The sequence below is a fragment of the Humulus lupulus genome, chromosome 7, assembly GCF_963169125.1.
Source record: "Humulus lupulus chromosome 7, drHumLupu1.1, whole genome shotgun sequence".
Classification (NCBI taxonomy): Eukaryota; Viridiplantae; Streptophyta; class Magnoliopsida; order Rosales; family Cannabaceae; genus Humulus; species Humulus lupulus.
In genome coordinates, this window is record NC_084799.1 from 161,796,020 (window position 1) to 161,820,192 (window position 24,173).

The window sequence follows — 24,173 nt, forward strand, 5'->3', positions numbered from 1 at the left end:
AAATGGGGTAGAAATGATATTTTGAAATCAGTAATATGGGGAAATGTTGAACTGGGACTCTAATTACCCCGCCGAGGCGCACAGAAACTATGGAAATTAGAGCCGCGGCGCGCATACGGCGAGAAAAATAAGGCCAATTTGATGTAATTGCGCGTTGTGGCTCACAAATATATGGGCCGCAGCACCGAGATTTAAATTTTAAGCGTAGTTGTTTAAATTTTTAAGGCTTGCGGTTTAAATTTTAAGGCAAGTGGTTTAAATTTTAAACCTCGTGATTTAAATTTAAAGCTTAGTGGTTTAAATTTCAAACCTAGGGGTTTAAAGATACTTGATTTATAATTTAACCTTAAATGGATAAAAATTTATAAATTGTGGTTTAAATTTGATGTCATTTAAGCCTTGTGGTTCAAATTTATAAATAGTATTTTAAATTTTAAGCCATTTGCTTTAAAATTATAAAGATTTTGAATTACATTCACACATTAAATTATATGTATTAAAAGAGAGTATGTTTATGATTTAAGCCTAAAGGATTAAAACTTAAACCCTGTGGATTAAATTTTGATGCCATTTAAGATTAGAGGTTCATATTTTAAGCCATTTAAGACTTGCGGTTTAAATTTTAAGGGAAGTGATTAAATTTTAAGCCTTGTGGTTTAAATTTAAAGCCCAATGGTTTAAATTTCAAACCTAGGGATTTAAAGATACTTGATTTATAATTTAAGCTTAAATTGATAAAAATTTATAAATTGTGGTTTAAATTTTATGTCATTTAAGCCTTGTGGTTCAAATTTTCAAATAGTGGTTTAAATTTTATGTCATTTGGTTTAATATTATAAAGATTTTGTATTAGATTCAAACATTACATTATATACATTAAAAGAGAGTATGTTTATGATTTAAGCCTAAATGGTTAAAAATTAAACCTTATGGATTAAATTTTGATGCCATTTAAGTTCAATGGTTCTTATTTTAAGCCATTTAAAGTCTAATACTATTGACTCGTGGACTAAGGCTCATCAACGCCCCAACCACGTAAAATCTCTGATTGTTCATCTCTAATTCTTTCTTTTCAACTCTTACTTCTTGATAAATTTCTAGTTTCTAAAAAACTCGTTAAACATTGTAGTGCTTTCATTGAGAGCTGAAGGAAGCTTGAATCAATCTTGATCATTTGCGAAAATGGTAAACACTAGGCACATCGTGTTTGATCCTGCTCACCAGCAACAATAAGACAATGAAGAACCATTGCCCAATCAAACATTTCCTTATGACCAACCCGAGGATACCCGTTATCAGGGGCCTCTACCCGATGATTCCCAGAACTTCGGGGATGGGGGTGACTACGATGACGGCTATTACGAGGAAGATGAAGGGGAATATGAGGATCACGAGGCCGAAAACCCCGTTGATCCTAGCGAGAAGGATACGAATCCTGATCTGGAGGATCTAGAGGTGGTCCGCCTGAGACAGAAAGTCCTAGATCAAGAAGCCAGGATAGCTGAACAAAAAGAGGCTACCCGCCAAATGCAAGAGTCCCTCCTGGCCCTTTAGGTCTTTATTGCTGCCCAAGAATTGGCAACCATTCCTTCAGCCGTTCCTCCTCCAGGAGCGCAGTCGCCTGTCCCACCTATCAGGACTGGAGTACCCAATGATGCTAGCTCTATTCCTCCTCCAAGACCATCCCCGCATCCCAGAGTCGGCCTGTCGAATCTTGCTCATGAGAAAGAAAAAACCAAAATGGTCAATCCTATGGAAAAAACAAATACCCAGAAGAAATCTCATCCCGTTCCAAACACCAGGGCTAACCCAGGACAATTCCCTAGGAAAGAACGGATGAATCCTGTTCCAGGAAGGGATCATCCGAACGATCCACTTGGGAAGCGCCCGCAGGGTATTAAGCCCTGAAACGTCCCTAGACAGGACAAACGGGAATGATGCTTTTATCCCAGCGCCTCCATGAACAAGGATCACGAAGGGCGCAAAAACGGAGAAGAACCAGAAGTCGTTAGTTTGGGAGACGATACTTCCCGAGTAGACTGCGTGATGGCCTCAACACCCAAAAGGACTGGGCCTGCAAGGAAAAGATTCGCCCTTGAGGAGGCGACTCGAGGAATAGCCTCAATGACAGGAGGAATGAGAGAGTCCCTCTAGACGATGGAATGGCTAGATAGTTCATGGAACAGCTGGTCGCTCTTAAAAAAATCACGGACCACTTCGTTCAGAAATAAGAAGGCGGAGGTTCCGATTCCAAAGATGAGGAAAAAGAGCCATGCGCCAAGCACATACTGGATGTTGTGCTACCAAAAGGGTTCAAGATGCTGGACCTACACGCCAATACTGGGAACACGGACCCCAGAGATCACTTGTCCCGCTAAAATTTCCTGATGACTGTAGCTCACGTCTGCGACAACGGAAAGTGCCTATGATTCTCGATCACTCTGGCTAGACCCACAAAAGAGTGGTGGAAAAGACTTAAGCCGGGATCAATCCAATCATGGTCCAGATTGTAATCAGCATTCCGTAAATAGTCCATGGCCGCCATAAAGTAGGACATGCAAGTCAGTGCGCTGGCTAATGTCAAACAACATCCCACGGAAACCCTCAGAGCTTACATCCAGCGCTTTATGGAGGAAGCCTAAAATACTAAGGTGGAAGACGGATAGCGCCTGATGGCTCTCCAGTCCGGGATCAGAGCTGGGTCCCCTCTTTGGGACGACATGCAGCGTAACAAGGTGGTCACTCTTGAAGAATTCATTAGGAGGGCACAAGGTTTCATCAATTGGGAGGAGGTCCAAATCCAAGCCTTTGGGTGGCAGCCAACAACCCAGTCGACCGCCCAAACCTTCCCCGGATACGGAGTGCAGTATCCAGCAAATATCTATCAGGCACCCCCAGCGACGTCCGGATCCGCTGGGACCCTTGGGATGCCATTCATGACCCCAACGGTCTATGGGCCCACTTAAACAGGGTATGCTCCAGATCCAGCTCCAGCTCCATCAGCCCCATTTTCCTGGTACGGAGTGGCATCCATCGGGTACAGTGCCGCTTCCGACGGTGCCCAACCGCCTCTGTAATGCCCCAAATTTCCTAATAAGGTTTAGGACCTTGATTAGGAGGCCGGGAGGGCCATAATTTCTTTATTGTATTATTTGATGATAATATGCATGTTTAGGTGTATTAAATATGCATGTGAACCCATTTGTGATGAATTGGGTGATTTTCATATTTTGGCCATTTCAGGCATTTTTGGTATATATGTGAAATGGGCGTGGTGCTTTGTTATTATTTGGTTATGCCAGGGTTACCCACCACAAGACGATCCTTGGAGGTAAGCTAGTGGGAAAGTCACAACGGGATTTAAGCTTGACTTGGAGTAAGTCAAGGGGTATTTAGAGCATTACCGGGTTATTGGGTAATGGGAATTAATATTTGGTGATAAATTGGGAGTTAGTAAGATCAGGGGGAAATTATGGAGGTTTTGACTATTTTGTCCCCGGGGGTGCTTTCGGGACCCCGAGCACTAGGATTTGGTTAAGGCTACCTAAGCTTGAAGTAACCTTTTAAAAGAATAAAAAGAACGTTCTGTACGTTCTCTCTCCCTCTAAGTTCCACTTTCGTCTCCCGATCGCATTTTCGAAGGAAACTTGAGTTCTAGGACTCGGATTCAAGTGAGGATCGAGGCATAGCGATCCTAGGAAAGATTAGAAGCGTATTAGCTGGAGGATTTAGTTGGAAACAACTCAATTGGAGGTAATTCAAGTTTTAAGTTCTAAGTTTTTAAAGTTTTTAAGCTTGAATTGGATTTTGTGTTTTAATGTGTTTTTGGGTGATTTGAGACTTGGGTTTTATGGGTTTTGGATCATGGGGATGTTTGGGAACTTTGATTTTTGAGTTTGGAGATGTTTGGATATGTTTATGAAAGGATTTTAGATGAAGAAATGGAGAATTTTTGGCTGGGTTCGAGGTTGAGCCGCGGCTCTGTTCTTGGGCGCTGCGGCTCAAGCTTGAAGAAGTTGCTGATTTGGTGCTGATGGGCTATTTGAGCTGCGGCTCTATGGGGTAGAGCTGAGGCTCTAATTGCTGTCAGAGAGGATTTTTCGGCCTGAATTGAGTGGGGCTGCGGCTCTAAGGGTTGGGGCCGCGACTCAAAAGAGGAAAAGTGACCAAAATGGGTTTTTAGTCATGGGAACTCAAACCTTAGGCCTCGAGATCATTCCTACTACCCGGATTGGTGGCGTTTGATGTCTCGGAGGCTAGGTCTTGGTTCTGGGATTGGTTTTAGAACTTGAACTCATTGGATCACCATTTGTGGTTGTGACTAGGTTATCACTAGAGGCTTGGAATCAGGATCGTGCTTGTTGCTCGTTTATTGGTAACTTGTGCTTGGACCAAAGGTAAGAAAAATGCACCCTGTGTATATGTGACATGCATGGCTATTATGATGCATGTTGGTTAATTATTATGCATGACATGCATGGTTATTATGATGCATGTTGGTTGATTAATGAGTGTGACATGCGTGGTTATTATTGATGCATGTCGGTTGATTATTATGTGTGACATGCATGGCTATTCTTGATGCATGTTAGTTGACTATTAAACGTGACATGCATGGCTGTTATTGGTGCATGTTAGATTGCTGGATTTATTGCATATGATGCATGAGAAACATGTGATTAGGACATGCTTTGTATACTGGGTATGATATCGTTCAGAGCTTGAGCCTCTGTGTTTATGCATGGTCCTAGTTGTACTAATACCTGTTTAGTGAGCATGCTGAGTACCTTGTTTATGGATATGGAACATGCGATATATGATTGGCAGCATGACTTACTTGTGTATGACACTGACTAGTCAGGGACCGACTCTAGAGTCGAGAATCACGCATTGAATGGCTCTATGGCATTAATGCTAGACCGACCCTAGGGTCAAAGAACTTATAAGCGCTTGCCTGGTCTACGACCAGATGACTATAGCCAAGGTATATGACCCCAGTGACCGTTTGTCACATGGCTAAGGGACGTTGTCCATAGTTTCGACTCTAGAGTCGTGAGGAAGGTTATGTTGGTGACTAATCACCTTGCACCTGTCCTAATCAAACTTAAGAAAGAATCACTTATCGGTTAAGCCCTGGTGACCCTATCGTCACATGGCTAGAAGGAGCGATGCTCATTATTGTGACTTTTGGCTATTGTCACCTATTTGCTTGGACTGATAGTCCCGAATGGTTATTATGATTGTTGTTGATATTATATCATGCTCTATTGTGTTTTCTTGCTGGGCTTTGGCTCACGGGTGCTACGTGGTGCAGGTAAAGGCAAGAGGAAGCTGGACCATCCTTGAGTTGGAGAGCTTAGGTGATGACGTGTACATATGCAGCTGCTCGTCCGCCACGGCCGAGGTTTAAAGTGGAACTAGGGTTGAGCCCTGTTTTGCCGCTTAGAACGGCCTGTTGTAAATATTTTCTGTAATAGACTCTGAAACTATATTTTCGGGATCCCAATGTATATATTAAACGTTCTAGTGAAACGTTACATCTTAACCAAAATGTTTAATCCCTAAACCGTTAATCATACTTAGTTCACGATTTTGGCCAAATGACTCGGTTAACGAGTTTAGCACTGTTTACAAGGCACACCGTAACGGTCCCAGGAGTTGGGGCGTTATAGCCTCAAGCCAGAGGAGTTGCGGCAAGCATAAACCCCTTCTGGGGAAAGAGATCGGGCAAGAGTCAGAACCAATCCGAGCCATCAAAGAAGGAAAAAAGGGGGTACGAGCCCCAATACACGGAATATACCAACCTGGTGGACACTCGAGAAAATATCTACCTTGCAACGGGCAACATAGTCCATTACCGGAAGCCAACCCCCATGTTTAAAGGGGGAAATAATTCAAGGGACAACAAAAAAAGGTATGCTTACCACAAGGACATGGGACACACGACCGAAGAGTGTCGTCAGCTGAAGGACGAGATCGAGAACCTGATCAAATTGGGGCATCTCCACCAATGGGCCAGGATGCCAACAGGGGTTCTGGGACTGCCAGCAGCTCCCGAACAACCTATGGCCCCAAGTGCACCTGGATCGTACCGACCTCCTTAGGGAGGGTATGCTACAGGTTCGGGAGCACAGGCCCCCCAGGGGGCTCCAATAATGTAAGCACCTGAGCTCGGAACTGCACCTCCACAGGTAGATGGCCACGTGGCCACCATATCAGGAGGCCCGCATCTGGGAGGACCATCCCAGAATGATCAAAAAAGATACCTCAGTGAGCTCGATCACAACCATGAGGTATGCGCCTTGGTCTAAACTTCTGCCCAGAACCCAAAGTTGATGAACCTGCCCATCACGTTCACGAAAGAGGATGCCCAGAATGTTCATTTCCCACATCATGGCCCCTTAATCATTGATGCCCAAATCGCCAACAAAAGGGTATCCCGAGTGTTGGTAGATGACGGGAGCTCCGTCAACGTACTTTTCAAGCCGACCTTCAGAGCAATTGGATTGACAAAGGCAGATCTGGCTTCATGCCCAACACAAATCTACGACTTCAATGGGGATTCATTGCTCATGATGGGTAAGATTCAACTACCCGTGACATTGGGGAACGAGGTTCAGGGCTCATTCAAATATTGCCCTTTCTAGTGGTGGACTGCCCCACTGCATACATCGTAATTTTTCTTCATCCTGCTTTAGTCGATTTTGGCGCCATCACCTCCATCCGCCATCTCTACATGAAGTTCCCATGTGATAATGGAGGAGTGGGAAATGTGCGGGGAGATAAAAAAAGCTCCTAAAAGTGTTATCACGTCTCCGCCTGACCAATCTTCATGGTCCGCGAAGTGCATCTTGAAGAGGAAAACGTTGATCCAATCCCACCACCATAGCCATCACGGAGGGTGGTCCGGAAGGAGGACAAATTGGATCTGTGGATAGAAGCTGATAGGGCATTAGAACCCATGGAGGAGGTGGAAGAGGTGTGCATCGATGACATCGACCCGAACAAAGTTATCCGAGTCGAGAGAAACCTGAACTCAAAGGTCAGGGCTGCCATAATCGCCCAGAGTGAGAGAGAACCAGGATGTCTTGATCTGGTCTCATTTGGATATGACCGGAATCAACCGCAACGTCATATGTCACACCCTGAACATTGAAGAAAATGCAATTCCCGTCCAGCAAAAGTGGAGACCCTAGGGGCGGAGAGGGCAAAGGCCCTCAAGTTAGAAGTCGTGAAGTATTCTTCGATCAACTTCATTCGGGAGGCCATGTATCTCATTTGGCTGCCCAATCCGGTGTTAGTACCAAATCCAAATGAGACATGGAAAACTTGCATCGACTTCACTGATCTCAACAAGGCCTGCCTGAAAGATTGCTTCCCTCTGCCCCGGATTGGCCAGATGGTGGATGCTACATCTAGGTATTAGCTGTTGAGATGGTGGATACCTACTCCGGATAATCTCAATGCATGTAGCAGACCAGGAACACACTAGCTTACAGACAGACAATGGTGTATACTGCTACATTGTCATGCCCTTTGGGCTTAAGAATGCTGGGGCCACCTATCAGAGGCTGGTCAATAGGATATTCCGGAACCAACTGGGGAAGAGCATGGAGGTCTATATAGATGACATGTTGGTCAAGTCCAAGACCTCGGCTGAACACACAGATGATCTGGCATAAGCATTTTCCATTATCCAGAAGTATGGGATGAAGCTGAACCCCAAAAAGTGCACTTTTAGCGTGGCATCCGAGAAGTTTCTGGGCTTCATAGTATGTTCGAGAGCAATAGAAGCAAACCTGGACAAGATCAGAGCGTTGATCAAGATTCCATTGCCATGAAAGCACATAGACATTCAAAGCTTGAGAGGAAGAATAGCAGATTTAAACCGCTTCATCTCAAGGTCCACGGACAAGTGCATCCCATTCTTCAATATACTTTATGGAAGCCAAAGGTTTGAGTGGACGGCCAAGTATGAAGAGGCCTTCCAAAAATTGAAGGAACATTTGGCCCAAGTGGCAATCTTGTCGAAACCAGTGGATGGGGAGCCATTGTACCTGTGTTTTCGCAGTGTGAGAAGAGGGAAAGGTCCAGCTCCCGGTCTATTACGTAAGCAAAAGGTTGCTGGGCGCGGAGTCCAGATACCCATTAATCGTGAAGCTGAAATTTTTCTTACTGACCGCCTCCAAAAAGCTGAGTCCTTACTTTCAAGCCCACGCCATTAAGGTACTGATGAACCATCCCCTACGACAAGTACTTCAGAAACCCGAATCATCAGGGAGACTCTTGAAGTGGGCCATGGAGCTTAGCCAATTTGACATAGCATATGTCCCCAGGATTTCTATCAAGACACATGCCTTGGCCGACTTCATCGTAGAGTGCACTGGGATAACCATAGATGAAGAACCCATCGACCCCATAATGCCTCTGTGGAAAATCTTCGTAGATGGAGCCTCAAATGAAAATGGGGTCAGGGCCGAGATCATCTTGATATCCCCTCAAGGTCACCAGTTGGAAAGTGCCCTATGCTTCCAGTTCAAAGCATCAAACAATGAGGCTGAGCACGAGGCCATGCTGGTCGAACTACGCTTTGCCCAGGAGGTAGGAGCAGCAAATATAGAAGTCCACAGCAACTCCCAACTGGTGGTCAGGCAAATTTCAGGGGAATACCAAACAAAGGGGGAGGAGATGGCAGCCTACAACACACGAACCCGAGAGTTACTCCAATATTTCAAGAAATACTTTATCCTTTAGATCCTTAGGGAACACAATGTGTTTGCAGACACATTGGCAAAATTGGCCACGAATGTTGAAGTAGAACTCTCCGGGGTGGTCCCGATCAACCATCTACTCACGCCTAGTATTCAAGCCCACGCATCAGCAATGCCATCAATTACTCTACATCCTGGATGGGCCCTCTCATCCAGCACCTAACCACTGGGGAATTGCCTGCAGATAGAGCTGCTGCCATGAAGCTTCAATATCAGGCTCCCAGATACATCATGATGGATGGAAAACTCTATTGTAGGGGGTTGTTCATGCCCTATCTTTGATGCGTATCTTGGACAGAAATGAGTGCAATCATGCACGAAGTGCACGATGGTTTATGTGGGGGTCACACAGCCGGACTCAGCTTGTCCAAGAAAATCCTAAGGCAAGGATATTTCTGGCCAATGATGAAGAAGGATTGTGTTGATTACACCTGCAAATGTGAACAATGCCAAAGGTATGCGAAGATCTCACGAGCCCCTCCAACGTAAATAACCGTGATGACTAGTCCCTAGCCTTTTTCAGTGTGGGGAATCAATATAGCAGGATCGCTCCCAACCGGGAATGGTGGAGTGAAATACACCATTATAGCCATCGACTATTATACCAAGTGGGTTGAAGCAAAACAATTGAGCACCATCACCTCCAAAAAGGCCCTGGACTTCGTCATTAACAACATTGTGTGCCGATACGACCTCCCTCACAAAATCGTGTCCAACAACGGGAAGCAATTTGATAGCGTCCATTTCACTGACTTCTATTAAAGACACGACATCATCAAAAGCTTCTTTGCAGTCGCAAGGCCTTAAGCAAATGGGCAAATAGAGGCCGTGAACAAGATTTTGAAGAGGACGCTAAAGAAAAGGCTACATGCCTGCAAGAGCAAATGGCCGGAAGAGTTGCCCCGCATCCTAGGGCCTACCGAACCACAGAAATAACATCAACCAGACATACTCCCTTTTCAATGGTGTATGGATGCAAAGCAGTCATCCCAGTAGAAACGACAACCCCATCTCACAGACAAGACACATATGATCCTGTTAGAAACCACACCTTACTCCAAGAATCCCTATACCTCATCGAAGAGATCCGGGAGGACTCCCAGGTGCAACTGAAGATGTATCAGGGAAAGATCGCCAGACACTTTAACTCTAATGTTAAGAGTTGGAGGTTCAAAACCAGCGATCTAGTCCTTAGAAGAGTCTTCCCTGTAAATCAAGATCCAGGAGTGGGGGTTCTGGGACCAAACTGGGAAGGACCCTATGAAATCCAAAATGAAATATGTTTGGGAATGTATTGCTTAAGGAGACTAGACAGAATGGAGGTCCCAAGGGCCTGGAACACAAAACACCTCTGTCGGTACTATCAGTAGTTGGGAGGATCTAATTTTGTTCCTTTCTAACTTTTTTTATGTACGCCCCAGAGCGATTTATTTTTTAATGGAAATGGTGTATACAAAACACCATAAGAAATGTTGTAAGGAAAGAAAAAAGTTCGCGTCTGTCTTCAATTTTTACACAAACAAGTGACTAAGACTACACTTTTCGGTCACTTGGGGGGTAAGGCCGTCTATACAAGTCCAGGAATAAAGACAAAAAAAAAGGATGCAAAGCTCAGAGCTTAGTCCTAAAGATGCAAAGCTCAGAGCTTAGTCCTGATTCAGACTCATATAGATTGGGGGTGCAAAACCCAACTCCCAACAAAATAGGAGGTTAAAGCCCAGTCCTAACCCAGATTCGTGTGATCCGGGGGGTTCAACCAAAACAGGGTGCAAGGCTCAAAGCCCAATCCTAACCTGGACCTATATGCTCCGAGGGTTCAAAACTCAACCCCTAAAAATTGGTCCAGACCTAACGTGGTCCCAGATAACTAAACCCCTATTCACGTCTTCCTTACAATGGCCCAAAACCATTGAAACACGAATCTTAGGTTTAAATTTTTTAAAGTTAGTCTTATAAACAACCCAGGTTGTTGGAGCCTGAACCTCAGGTTCAAAATAAGCTAATCAACTAATCTCCGATGGTTCAGACCATTGAAACCTGAACACCAGAGTTAGGACAAATAAATCGGATGACAGTTATTAACTCCTTAACAGTCCAGGACATTGGAACCTGAACCTCGGGTTCGGAATGAGTTAATTAATTAAGTCATATCTAAAAAGAAAATCTCTAACACACTATAAGAAAAAGACTCTACAGTGATGACTTTTGTCATCGCTGTAGATCAAGAAGTCGGTGATGTAGGGCAACAACAACGACATGTTGTCGCCAAAACAACGTCGCTGTAGGTCCATATGTGTAGCGACCTACAGCGACGAAAAAATGCAGTCATCGCAATAGTGTTTTACTATAGCGAAGACATGTCGGTCGTAGTAGGGAATCTTATTTTTCGGTTGGAATGTGATATTGCAACGACATGTCGTCGCTGTAGGTGGTTGCAAATTTTGAAAATTTGAATTTCAAAAACTCCTACAGCAACGACATGTGGTCGTTGTAGGTCCGTCGACCGCCCCATCAATAGTGACGATATGTCATCACTGGAGAGTGTGTGGGTTTATATGCCTTCAACGATGACATGTCCTCGCCGTAGTGTCTCGAAATCTCAAATTTTCGTGTTCAGCGAGCACCCTACGTCGATGACTGTAGGTACATATTTAAATTTTTTTTTAATTATATTGATTAAAATTTATTTAATAAAATATTAAATATTAATTAAATAAATAAAACCAATTTATTTAATTAAATAATAAAACCAATTTAGCAATATCAATAGCCTCCAAAATGTAAAAAACAAAGCATAAGTAGTATTGTTTCCAAAATAAAAAAAAAAAAAACACATTAATAAGTTCAAAATAATAATATAATAAAACTAAATGTCATCAAAATCAATTCCAAAGTCAATATCGTCGGGCTGTTGTGATGGCTGTGGTGGTGGTTGTGGTGGTTGTGGCTGTTGTGGCTGCTGTGGTTGAAAGTTGGCCATCATGGACTGTATCATATTCATGTCCAAGTTAACATGCTGAAATTTTGGAGCTTGGATGTTCGAATTTGTTGCTTGCAAAAATTGTTGCATTTGCTGGAAGTTGTTGTTCTGGGTCATAAAGGCTCGACTGAAGTGTTGAATTGTGGAATGGAAAACCTCAGGTGGTACCATTGGAGGGCCGACTGTGGTGGACGGAAATGGTGATGCCTCTGAATGTGAAGAGGAACCAATGGCGCTTGAGGCAAAGGTACTAGTTCCCTTTAACTTTCGTCCAATATCTCAGTTGTGGCCACGACGTTGACCAAGTACCTTTGAGACAACTTGTGTCTCATTGACAGTGGCACTTCCTGCTGAAGATTAGAATTGAGATTGGGATTGGGATTGAGATTGTGTCTGTACTTCTTGCTGCAAGGCATCCTGCAATTTAGAAACAAGACAATTAATACACAAAATAATTTAATAATATACATATATACAAAACTTAGAAAGTTACTTACATATGTATCCTTAACATTCGTGTTCACCCATCCACATGTCAGATGATTGTGCATGTCATGGAACGTATCGATAATGCTGGGCAGTTCCTTAGTCTGAAGATTCATCTTTAGAAAACAAAATTTAACAAAATCTCAGTTAAATATTGAAATTATTATTAAGATAACTTAAAATATTTCAAATTATCTATATATTTTTATTATCTTCTTAAATAAAGTAGAAGTATAAGAAGTCGATCCATGGAGACTTGGATACTTCTGTTTTGCTCTGCTGGCAGCATTTGCCTTTGAGCGTGCCATTAACTATGGAGTGGTGAAAAGGTCAACCAACTTCTGGCGACTCTCGTTGTCCATGTCCTCCGGTGGATTCTTTCTGGCTGTCTCGATATCATCATACCCTACATGTTCATCGAAGTGTCTTTTCTTGTGACCTTTTCTATCCTTGTAGAGATCTTGAAACTCTCGCTAAATCTCAGTCACCACTTAGGAAGAGCTCGGGGAAGAATGAAAATTTCCTTAAAAAAAATGGTTAGATTTTTGAAATTATAAAAAAGATATTATATGTGAATAAGTTGATAAATTTACCTCAAGCTTTTGCATCAATCCTATCTTGTGCACATCCGAAACACTCTGCCAAGAGTCATAATATAACAGGACATGGTGACCAATAAGGTTACCAATAATTCTCGTGAACAATGTCCCAAAATCACCACCTGCTTTGTAGGTTCCCCTCCTTCAGAATAATAGTAATCAAGTCAAGCAACAACTAGGGTCGACACCCGTAGGTCGCACCCTCTATTTAATCCACTGTCTTTGGCTCGCTTAGGCCAAGTCCAGTGTTCACCCCACTGACTCCGGCCCGCTTAAACCGAGCTCAGTGAATATTAAGCTATCCTTAGCTACTAGTGGCTGAGTCGCGCCCTGTGCGTAAGTATTAATTCCAGCACTCTTAGGTCGTTTATCATATGTCCCCATGGCATAATACCACCCATGACATTCATACAGTTATAGGGAGCTCTTAGTCCCAACATATTCACATGGTTTATCACAATCATATAACATTGCAAAAAAATATAGGGAACACTTAGTCCCATCCTATCCACATAAACGGGTGCAGTTTTCTTACCTTTAATTCCAAGTGCTTTGATTAGGAAAGACGACCCCCGAGCACGATCTTGCCCCGAGCCCAAGCATAGACCTACTCACAACCATGATATAGGATTTCATCACTAATTGTATAAAGGTTTTCAGATAGAGTTCTAACCTCCGGGACATCGAATTCCACCAAACACAGTAGTGGGATTGACCCTGAGCACCCTAGGTTAGGTTCCCGCGCTTAAAAAACTCCAAAAGGCCAATAATGCCCTTAAGGGCCGCGGCCCAAGCTCCCTATGCCGCAGCTTGCCCCTAACCAGAGGCCCAGCCTCGCCCAGAAACAGACACGGGCCGCAGCTTAGCACCCCCCATGCCGCGGCCCGCCCTTCTTCCTCAGCACCAATCAACTTCGAAGGGCCGCGACACACCAAGAACTGAACCGCGGCCCGACCCCTTTGAACCCATAAAATCCACCATTTTAACACTCAAACCTCACTCAAACCCATCCAAATTCATCCCAATGATACAACCCAATTATCACAACATTCTAACATGTTTTCAGCAACATAACCCAGCAAAAACCTAGTCTAGAAACTCATCAAAGTAACATTTTAATCTCTGAAACCCATAAGCTCAATAACACCAAAACCAGCCAGCAAATCACAGAATTCAAACACTAAACCATAAATTGAAACTTACCTTCACTGAAGAACCAATCCTCCAAGAGATTACTGAGCTATCTCCCAAATCTTTAGCCTCAATTCACTTCTAAATTCAAAACCTAAAAACTCTTAGAACCCAGCCAAAACTATATAATTTAATCAGCTAAACCACAATTCAATACTTACCTAAACTCTTGGTCTAAACCTTCATATTGCTATTGAAATTCTCCCCACAATCCCAGCTCAAATTCATGAGTTTCCAGCGCAAAAATCCTTTGTTTCTATGGTTCCCTTGAGAGATAAAGAGAGAGAGAGAGAGAGAGAGAGAGAGAGAGAGAAAGAAAGAAGGTCGGTTTGGGTATCTTCTACTATTTTCTCAGCTTTGTCTAACCTATCCTTAATTAATTAAGTCAACCCGAGGCTCGGGGTACCGAAAACGTCCCCGAGGGCAAAATGGTAAAATTCCCCTGTATTCCCACCTAGGCTTTCTAACCTCAAATATATCTCCAATTATATATTTTCACAACTCAAAAACCCAAATTAATGTCCACTACCCAAAATACCCCTTGACTCACCCCGAGTCAGGTACCGAGTCCCATTGTGACTTGCCCGCTACTTGCTCCCTAGGATCGCCTCATGCCGAAGGTTGCAAATATATATCCACATAATAATGTGGTCTCAACAGTTATCATAAATAACCACATTTATGCCCTAACATGCCAAAATTACAATTATGCCCTTATAAGCTAAACAGGGCCCGCATGCTTATCTAATACCCATAAACATGCATTCCACATATCCATATAATCATAGGATCATACATATCACAAAATCATGCATTTTCACCATTAATTCACATAACTTCCAATTATGCCCTCCCGACATACTAATCAAGGCCCTTAAGCCTTATTAGTAATTTTGGGTTGTTACAACTATCCCCTCCTTATAATAATTTCGTCCTCGAAATTTATTTGAACACATCAGATGGTAAACCTTGTACCTTTGACTATAATTCCCAAGGTCCAAGGCCTTTACTCTTACTCTTCGATAACACTCATACGTGAATAACAATCTTGTTCCACAAGATCTTATCGAATAACTATACCTTCGTTAACCTTCACTTGCACGTCAAATCTGTTGAAACCCCAGGGTCTGCTTATTTCATCAACGGTTGCTTTATTGTCTTATCATCGATACCAGAATACTCATGAGTCATCACCCTCTATCAGGGTGAGATCAGCTTATAGGCCCCCGGCCTAACCCTTGGTACAACCTCAGAGTTCTTGTTGAATCAGGAGTCAGAACTCCCCTTTCTTTTCCAGAATATCATACCCTTCTTTGCTGCACTACTTGGAGAGATACAAATCTCTCATCCTGGAACTTTATATTCTAAAGTTAACAATTTTCAAGCTCTTATGTCCTTTCAAATAGGCAGATACTCCTGCCTTAAGAATTCCAGCAACCTCTTTGGTTTTCTCCCGAACTAATATTGAACCATAGTATCCACTACCCTTTACTTCTTTACCTAGAGCAGTACCCCTTACTTTATCTTGTCATGTTCTGTGCCTGTCACCTTAGATGTACTCCAGCATTCATCATTGTGACCATTCCATCAAAGGATTATACCTTCCTGGATATCTTAAATATCTGCACATTCAATGCATGCTCTCTTAATTAACCGTTAAGTCTTCAGATTGCCATCCCATCTGCAATCAACCAATAATTCCAGGTTCCCACTCTATTCTCTTCGTTCTCTAGTCTTTCCACAACTTGGAAGACTATAGGGTTTCAACTCAGCATTGCCAATGCTCTGCCCCATTACTAGTTCACCTGAACCAAGTTACACTAACTCATTCAGCTAAGTTATAACTTTCCCTCTCCAATCACTTTACTCATAATCTAATGTGGTCCACTCCTATGATCCATCACTATAACACTTTACTTTCCAATATCCGAGCATATTAAATTATGTCACCCACTTAAACCTCCCAGTACAACATACCTTAGGAGGTGGAACGACATCCACTTAGAATTCTCATCTCCATGCCAAACTCCCATCGAAACACTCATTCGATCCTTGAACCTTAACTCGTATTATATTCATAGGGTTCTTCCCCATCTCCACAAAACCATCACTTTGGATTCTATTGTCCAAAGGGATACGTAACTGTTCATCACCACACACCGATGCTATTCCAACCTTAATGGTTACCTTGTTCGTTCAACTGTAGCCCGTGGTGTTTTGTTCAAGTGACACACACACCTCCCAAATAAGAGATCTACCTCCATATAAATCCTCTCCTCATACAGTCGAGGATTTCTAATATCAACCATCCATCCATTATATTTCACCAAATCTTGGTCCCAAGGTTATCTTTCTTACAAATGATCAAACGCTCAAATACCTTATGCTATCACACACTGCCAACTCAACGTTCCATGTATGTCGACCATGTTCCCATTCTTTTACCTCCCGCAAGGCTCGATCCATCCTCGTGCCAGTCTGTGCCTGGGTGCGTCTCAACCTGTGATGTACCACTCACGGTTCACACCTTTATCAAAAGTTAGGTCCTTCATGCTACCCTTCTGTATTCAACCCTAACATGTATATTCTTATATCACCATGCGCTAATCAATTCTAACTCTGTCTTCTGAACTTCTAATTTGACACTATCCATTCAGTCTAACTTCAAGTTTTACTGTCCTTCTGATCTCTGGTGTAGCTGCCTGCGAAGATACTTACGTAGTAGATGACGCGTTTGCCGATCTCATTGTGATCCCTATCCTTCAGACGCTCTTTAGTAGCTTCTCTGTGGCTTCAGGTCAAATCTCTTCATACCTGTCCCCTCTTCTTCTTGTAGCATTATTCTGAATACCCCTGGCGAGATCGAAACTGACACTTCCTGGAGCCTTACCTGTGACCCTGCTTCCTTAGCATCAACATCATCAGCGTAGTAGTCATTTTTATTCCACTTCTAACTGGAGAGTAGTCCAACATACCGCCAATAACCCTGAAGGAGACTTGTCCATACTGTTCCTATATCTTCTGCTTGTAGAGCTTACCTGTGTTGCTGATGCTTGAATCAATTAAGAACCTTTGTTACCAATTCATCACACCCTACTTGGTACAAGTAGTAATTCCTTAAATGTCTCTTTCCTTGATCCTCAGCTAGTAATAACCAGATCGTAAATCAATTCCTGAAGACATTGTCCTGTCTTGCAACTAGGCATTCAAACTCTTCATTCTTAACTGACGATGCCAACAAATCCCACAATATGATGCTCTGTCAGATCCACCCCGAGGTCAAACTTCTTCGACGGCTTAGTAGTTCATTCTGTCAAACCATTACCATCTTCCACAATGTCCCTGATACCAAACCTATCTGTAGCCCAGTCCTGAAGCGTACCTAATCCTTCCCTGTATACCAATCTGAATCCCTACTGGTCAGTTTAGTTTCCATTCAGTCTAATTAAAGTACTCCATTTGTTATCCCCTACAATCCATGGTTGTCTCTTAACAATTTAACTCTCACTACGAATCCCATTATTACTTGTATCCCAATTCCTCTTCCAAAAGTTTCTAATTCCTCCTCAACAGTTACTAATATCTCCAGTCCCTCATATATTACCCTTGAGGCATATTCTCTATGTCTGAATCCTTCCCGGGACATTCTCAACACCGAACTCTTCCAGCTCGTTAAATAACCAAAAACGTGAACTATTCAGTCAAGTGGTCATCTCCGAGGAGCTAGCCTTGGGTTCTGAATGCAACAAGGAATTCCAGTCTTCTATTCCCTAATCATGGGAAATCCATCCTAACATATCAAATCATTTCATGTAGAATTCGTGCCCTCACTTGACATCCTTCTAGGTGGCGCCTCCTGCCTCAGGTGCATACTAAATAACCTCAGTGGTTCCCATCACTATCCTGACGACTATCTTGTAAATCAGGCCCCTTCCTCTCAAAACCAGAAGCCATAGAACTGTCCGGGGTTCTTCTGCTTCGATTACCGAGAATCTATCCTTACTAAATTCCTCCAATGGAAATAATGTCATTTGCACCCCTTGCCCTACGAAGATCTCAAATAACATGGCCCTCCCTGATGTCAAAATACAGACGAAGATCTCATACATTGGAGTGGCCCTGGCACTCTGGTCTATTCCAGAGTTTAATCCCTAAATGGGTCACCATTTCCAGCTACATCCACCCGTGTCAATCTCCCAAAATGAATTACCCAACTCACAAAACTCATTGACATACACTGTCGTTACCTTATCATTCCAAATCAAGCTTATAAGCCTATTAATCTCCACTACTCAAACTATGTATTTATAACCTCTTTTATCAAATCACCATCTGAGTTATTTCCAACCCATCATGCCAATGTCTCGGTCTGCGTACCATTTCCAGGCATCCTTCTGCCACAAATACTTAGCACAACTTCTTAGTCATGACCTCTCATCTTCATATAACCAAGGATGGAATTAACTTTGCCCATCCACTGACCAGTCCCTAGGCAACCCCAAAATTTCCTCAAAACTAGAGGATAATGCCTTTTAAGCCTTCCATTTAATGCTCTTATCTGTCTGTATTCTTATATTAAACCAACACTGGTAACCTCACTGTCAAAGTATACAAAGTAGCTCCTTCTCCAGAAGAGTCTGCTGTCCTACCATCTAGTCTCAGCTATTAAACCCCACGACTTACTCACATACTAGCGAACATCTACTGCAAATTTTAGGGGCAGATGGAGGTTTCCAACCCCGACTATCATCTACAACCCCCTGTCCAAGCCCACTTAACCGTTCTGGGTGCAAACAATTTGAATTCATCCGCCACTGCTGACTAAACTCCTCAGCCCTAAGGTTCACACTCCAAACCAATCCATAACCAGGTCCAAATAACCACAATAATCATGCACACATAAAGCATAATAAACACTAATCCACAATTCTATGCATTTAGCTACCAAATTTTATTGCTACCACGTATATTCACACTTTACCATGCTTCCTACATACCAATAAACATATACAACGTATACATTCGATTCAGGTAGTTAACCACATACAATCATTATGCAAACCATTATCCAAATATTCATTTGCATGCAATAGCAATGCTAATCAACACGCCTCAATCTCATCACACAATAGTCAAGGGCCAGGCCCTATCAGTTTCTCATGATCCCTACAGTCATACAACATAATACATTCATATTTCAATCAAGAACTTAAGCATATAATCTCATATATTCAATTACAGAACCCTAAGTCGAGCTTGTCTTTAGTGGCGAGTGTACTTGTCCAGCCAATCTTCAGGAACCTTTAAACCTAGACGGCTCTAATACTAAGTTGTAATGCCCTGCATAACCAAGACCGCTACACTATGTGTTTAAAATAGTGCGAGACTTGCTAACCAAGTCATTTAAGTAAAAACGTGAGTCTAAAGACATAAACAGGTTAGGTTTAAAAGATTTTGGTTAAAAACGAATAATTTTCATTAAAACAAATGTTTGATACATGAGATCCCAAATCAAGGTTTAAATGACACATTTACAGGGTTCCAAATGTTATAAACAATCAAAGCCACTCTAATGGCAAAATACATATTCTAGGACTTCGACCCTGTACAAACCCTCGACCGTGACGGCCGGGCATCTGACAATGTACACCTCGCCCCCAGAGCTCTCTAACCCATGATTGAACCATCTTACCTTCGCCTTTACCTGCACCACGTAGCACCCGTGAGCCGAGGCCCAACAAGAGAACATAATATCATAGCATAATCAATATCAATAAACAAGTAATTCACAGAGCATAACCAAATGATTTACAAGACATTAATCAATTACCCAGCAAGCCATAACATTCATTCAATCCAGGACATCAGTCAATAACCAATGATCTAGTTTCCAGATATTCAACATATCGTGTACATCAATTTAACAATAGTATACAAGTCAAGCAACAACTAGGGTCAACGCCAGTAGGCCACACCCTCTATTTAATCCATTATCTTTGGCTTGCTTAGGCCAAGTCCAGTGTTCACCCCCACTGACTCCGGCCCGCTTAAACCGAGCTCAGTGATTATTAAGCTGTCCTCAGCTACCAGTGGTTGAGCCGCGCCCTGTGCGCAAGTATTGATTCCAACACTCTTAGGTCGTTTATCATATGTCCCCATGGCATAATACCACCCATGACATTCATACAGTTATAGGAGCTCTTAGTCCCAACATATTCACATGGTTTATCACAATCATATAACAGTGCATACAAATATAGGGAACACTTAGTCCCATCCTATCCACATAAACGGGTGCAATTTTCTTACCTTTAATTCCAAGTGCTTTGATTAGGAAAGATGACCCCCGAGCACAATCCTGCCCCGAGCCCAAGCGTAGACCTAGTCACAACCATGATAAAGGATTCCATCAATAATTGTATAAAGGTTTTCGGATAGAGTTCTAACCTTCGGGACATCGAATTCCACCAAATACGGTAGTGGGATCGATCCCGAGCACCCTAGGTTAGGTTCCTGCACTTAAAAAACTCCAAAAGGCCAAAAATGCCCTTAAGGGCTGTGGCCCAAGCTCCCTATATCGCGGCTTGCCCCCAATCAGTGGTCCAGCCTTGCCCAAAAACAGACGTGGGTCGCAGCTCAGTACTCCCCATGTCGTGGCCCTCCCTTCTTCCTCAGCACCAATCAACTTCGAAGGGCCATGGCACACCAAGAACTAAGCTGCGACCCGACCCGTTCGAACCCAGAAAATCCAACATTTTAACACTCAAACCCATCCAAATTCATCCCAATGATACAACCCAATTATCACAACATTCTAACATGTTTTCAGCAACATAACCCAACAAAAACCTAGTCTAGAAACTCATCAAAGTTACATTTTCATCTCTGAAACCCATAAGCCCAAGAACACCAAAACCAGCCAAGAAATCACAGAATTAAAACACTAAGCCATAAATTGGAACTTACCTTCACTAAAGAACCAATCCTCCAAGAGATTACTGAGCTATCTCCCAAATCTTTAGCCTCAATTCAGTTCTAAATTCAAAACCCAGAAACTCTTAGAACCCAGCCAAAATTATAGAATTTAATCAGCTAAACCACAATTCAATACTTACCTAAACTCTTGGTCTGAACCTTCAGATTGCTACTAAAATTCTCCTCACAATCCCAGCTCAAATTCATGAGTTTCCAGCGCAAAAATCCTTTGTTTCTGTGGTTCCCTTGAGAGAGAAAGAAAGATGGTTGGTTTGGGTATCTCCTACTATTTTCTCAGCTTTGTCTAACCTATCCTTAATTAATCAAGTCAATCCCGAGGCTCGGGGTACCGAAAAGTCCCCGAGGGCAAAATGGTAAAAGTCCCTTGTATTCCCACCTAGGCTTCCTAACCTCAAATATATCTCCAATTATAAATTTTCACAACTCAAAAACCCAAATAAATGTCAACTACCCAAAATACCCCTTGACTCGTCCCGAGTCAGGTACCGGGTCTCCTTGCGACTTTCCCGCTACTTGCTCCCTAGGATCATCTCGTGCCGAAGGCTGCAAATATATATCCACATAATAATGTGGTCTCAGCAGTGATCACAAATAACCACATTTATGTCCTAACAGACCAAAATTACAATTATGCCCTTACAAGCTAAACAGGGCCCGCATGCTTATCTAATACCCATAAACATGCATTCCACATATCCATATAATCATAGGATCATACATATCACATAATCATGCATTTTCACCATTAATTCACGTAACTTCCAATTATGCCCTCCTGGCATACTAATCAAGACCCTTAAGCCTTATTAGTAATTTTGGGTCGTTACATTGATTTCATAGGCCCATGGTCCCCAGTGTACCTTGGATAAAATCATCTAGATAGTCCCAATTAATTGATTTAATTATCAATTAGAATTATCAAAGTTGACCAGGTCAATTTTGGATAGTTTTACAGAGTTATGTAATTTAGAGAAAAGAGAAATTAGAGCAGATTTATTAATTAAGATAAATCGGTGTCTAACTTAATAAATAAGTTTAAATCTAGGTTCAAATTATAAATAATTAATTTGATAAAGGATTTAAATAATTATTTAATTAATTAAATCAATAGAAAATAATATAGGTCTTAATTTTAAGTCCAATGGACTTATAATTAAATGAGATATTTCAGGGGTCTAAAGCCCATGGGAGTTTCGACCTAGGACTGATAATTAGCTATTATTTTATTGATTTTTTAATTAAATAAGTAACCTAATTGAGCCTATAAAAGGAATGCTAAGTGAGAGTTGAAATTAAATTTTTAAAAAACTTGTTTTTGAGAAGATCAAATGATCTATTCTTAATGCTCTAGGTTTTAGATTCTCTCTACAGCACAAGTCCTTTTCTAGGCCTCAATATTCTCTTCCCTTCTTCTTATTGTATCGATCTCATGTATTGAGAATTGCCCACTCTAGTCTAGGTGATTCTAAGGATACTTTGGAAGGTTGTGAAGAATATTGAAGAACAATTCAGTTTCTTGGTGATGCCCTGCAACAGAAAGGATACAAGAGTAAGAGAAACTAAAGGAAAGACTCAATCATTCCGCTGCACAATAATGTAAGTTTTCTTATCATTATCTCTGTATGAATTCAATTTTAGAAACATGTTCTAGTTTGTCTCATATTAATTTGTTTAATATAAGATTTAAATGAAAAAAAACAAGATCTTGTATAAGTTTTCCCAACATGTTATTCTCAGTCACATTTCGCCCTTGCTTCCATCGGTGTTGAACCATTTGCATCGAAACAATACTACCGAGTAACCATGGGAATAGCATAACTCTACAATCTCCTCAAGTTGTCCATAGAAAGTGAAACCATCGGTTCCTGGCACCGAAACTCCACTATTTTGAGTGGTACGTCTTTCGTCACGACTATGTACCAAAAACTTCACACTGTTAACAATGCAAGTCATGTAGGAGTATGCATTCTGATTGGACCCGTTTGCTAAAGCACCCCCATCAACAGGATGGCGCATCACACCATCTTCTTTCGACCGTCCCGTACTATGTCAGGTCATATCATTTGTTGTATGCCTTGAACCATAAAGATGCTTCAGCCTAGGAGTAAAATGGAAGTACCACAACACTTTGTGGGCGACTTGTTTCCCCATTGTGTCTTTGTTAACCCATCGTCTCTCGCCACATACAGGATAACTCTATTTTTGGGAATTCTCTTTCTAGAACAAACAACAGTCATACTTGCAAGTATGAATTGATTGATAACTTAATCCTAACTTCCTCATTTTTTTTCTTAGACTCATAGAATGAAGTCGGGATCTTATTCTCCTTCAGGAATGCAAATTTCATAAACATCAAAAGTTCATCAAAGGAACTATTTGTCCATTTTTTCATAACTTTCATGTGCATCATCTTTGCCAAGAAGTTCAAGGAAGAAAACCAGGGTATAACTCAGCTTCGACCTCTTGAAACAGGTCATCAAATTGATTCTCCGCACTATTGCCACCACTATCTAAAATTCCTTCATTTACGCCTTCTTTGTTAGTGTCTTGTTCAACAATAACATCATTGAAGATGTCAATCATCTCATCAGTCACTGGAGCCCCGTCGTCCACTACTGGAGGCATATAAACTTCACCGTGGTAGGTCCACTTCACGTATCGTTGCAGAAACCCATATATGTGTATGTGAGCCTCCACCACATCCAGTTTCTGATTCAACATATTGACACATTGAACGCATGGGCATCTGACTTCTCCCGAAGCATTCACATAATTCTTGGTCATTTGTATAAATGCTTGAAGACCATTCCAAAACTCATCAGAGCTACGTCGTCTATTAGTTATCCAACTCTTGTTAATCGTCATAACTGATTCAAGTGGAAAATAAATTATCATAATGTGATAATCATAAAATACTACCTTTATTTGCTAATATTTTTTTTTATCACCAAAACAGTAATTTTTTCAAGTAAATTGTGAAATCTTATGAATAAAATATTAAATTTTATGAATATATATTATTGTCAGTTATGAATGTATTATAAAGTTCATTATATAATCAAATATTTAATTATAATTATTATTATGTTATTTAATAATTATCAAATTCAAAATATAATTTTCACTTTTTTTTTTATTTTAAAATATCAA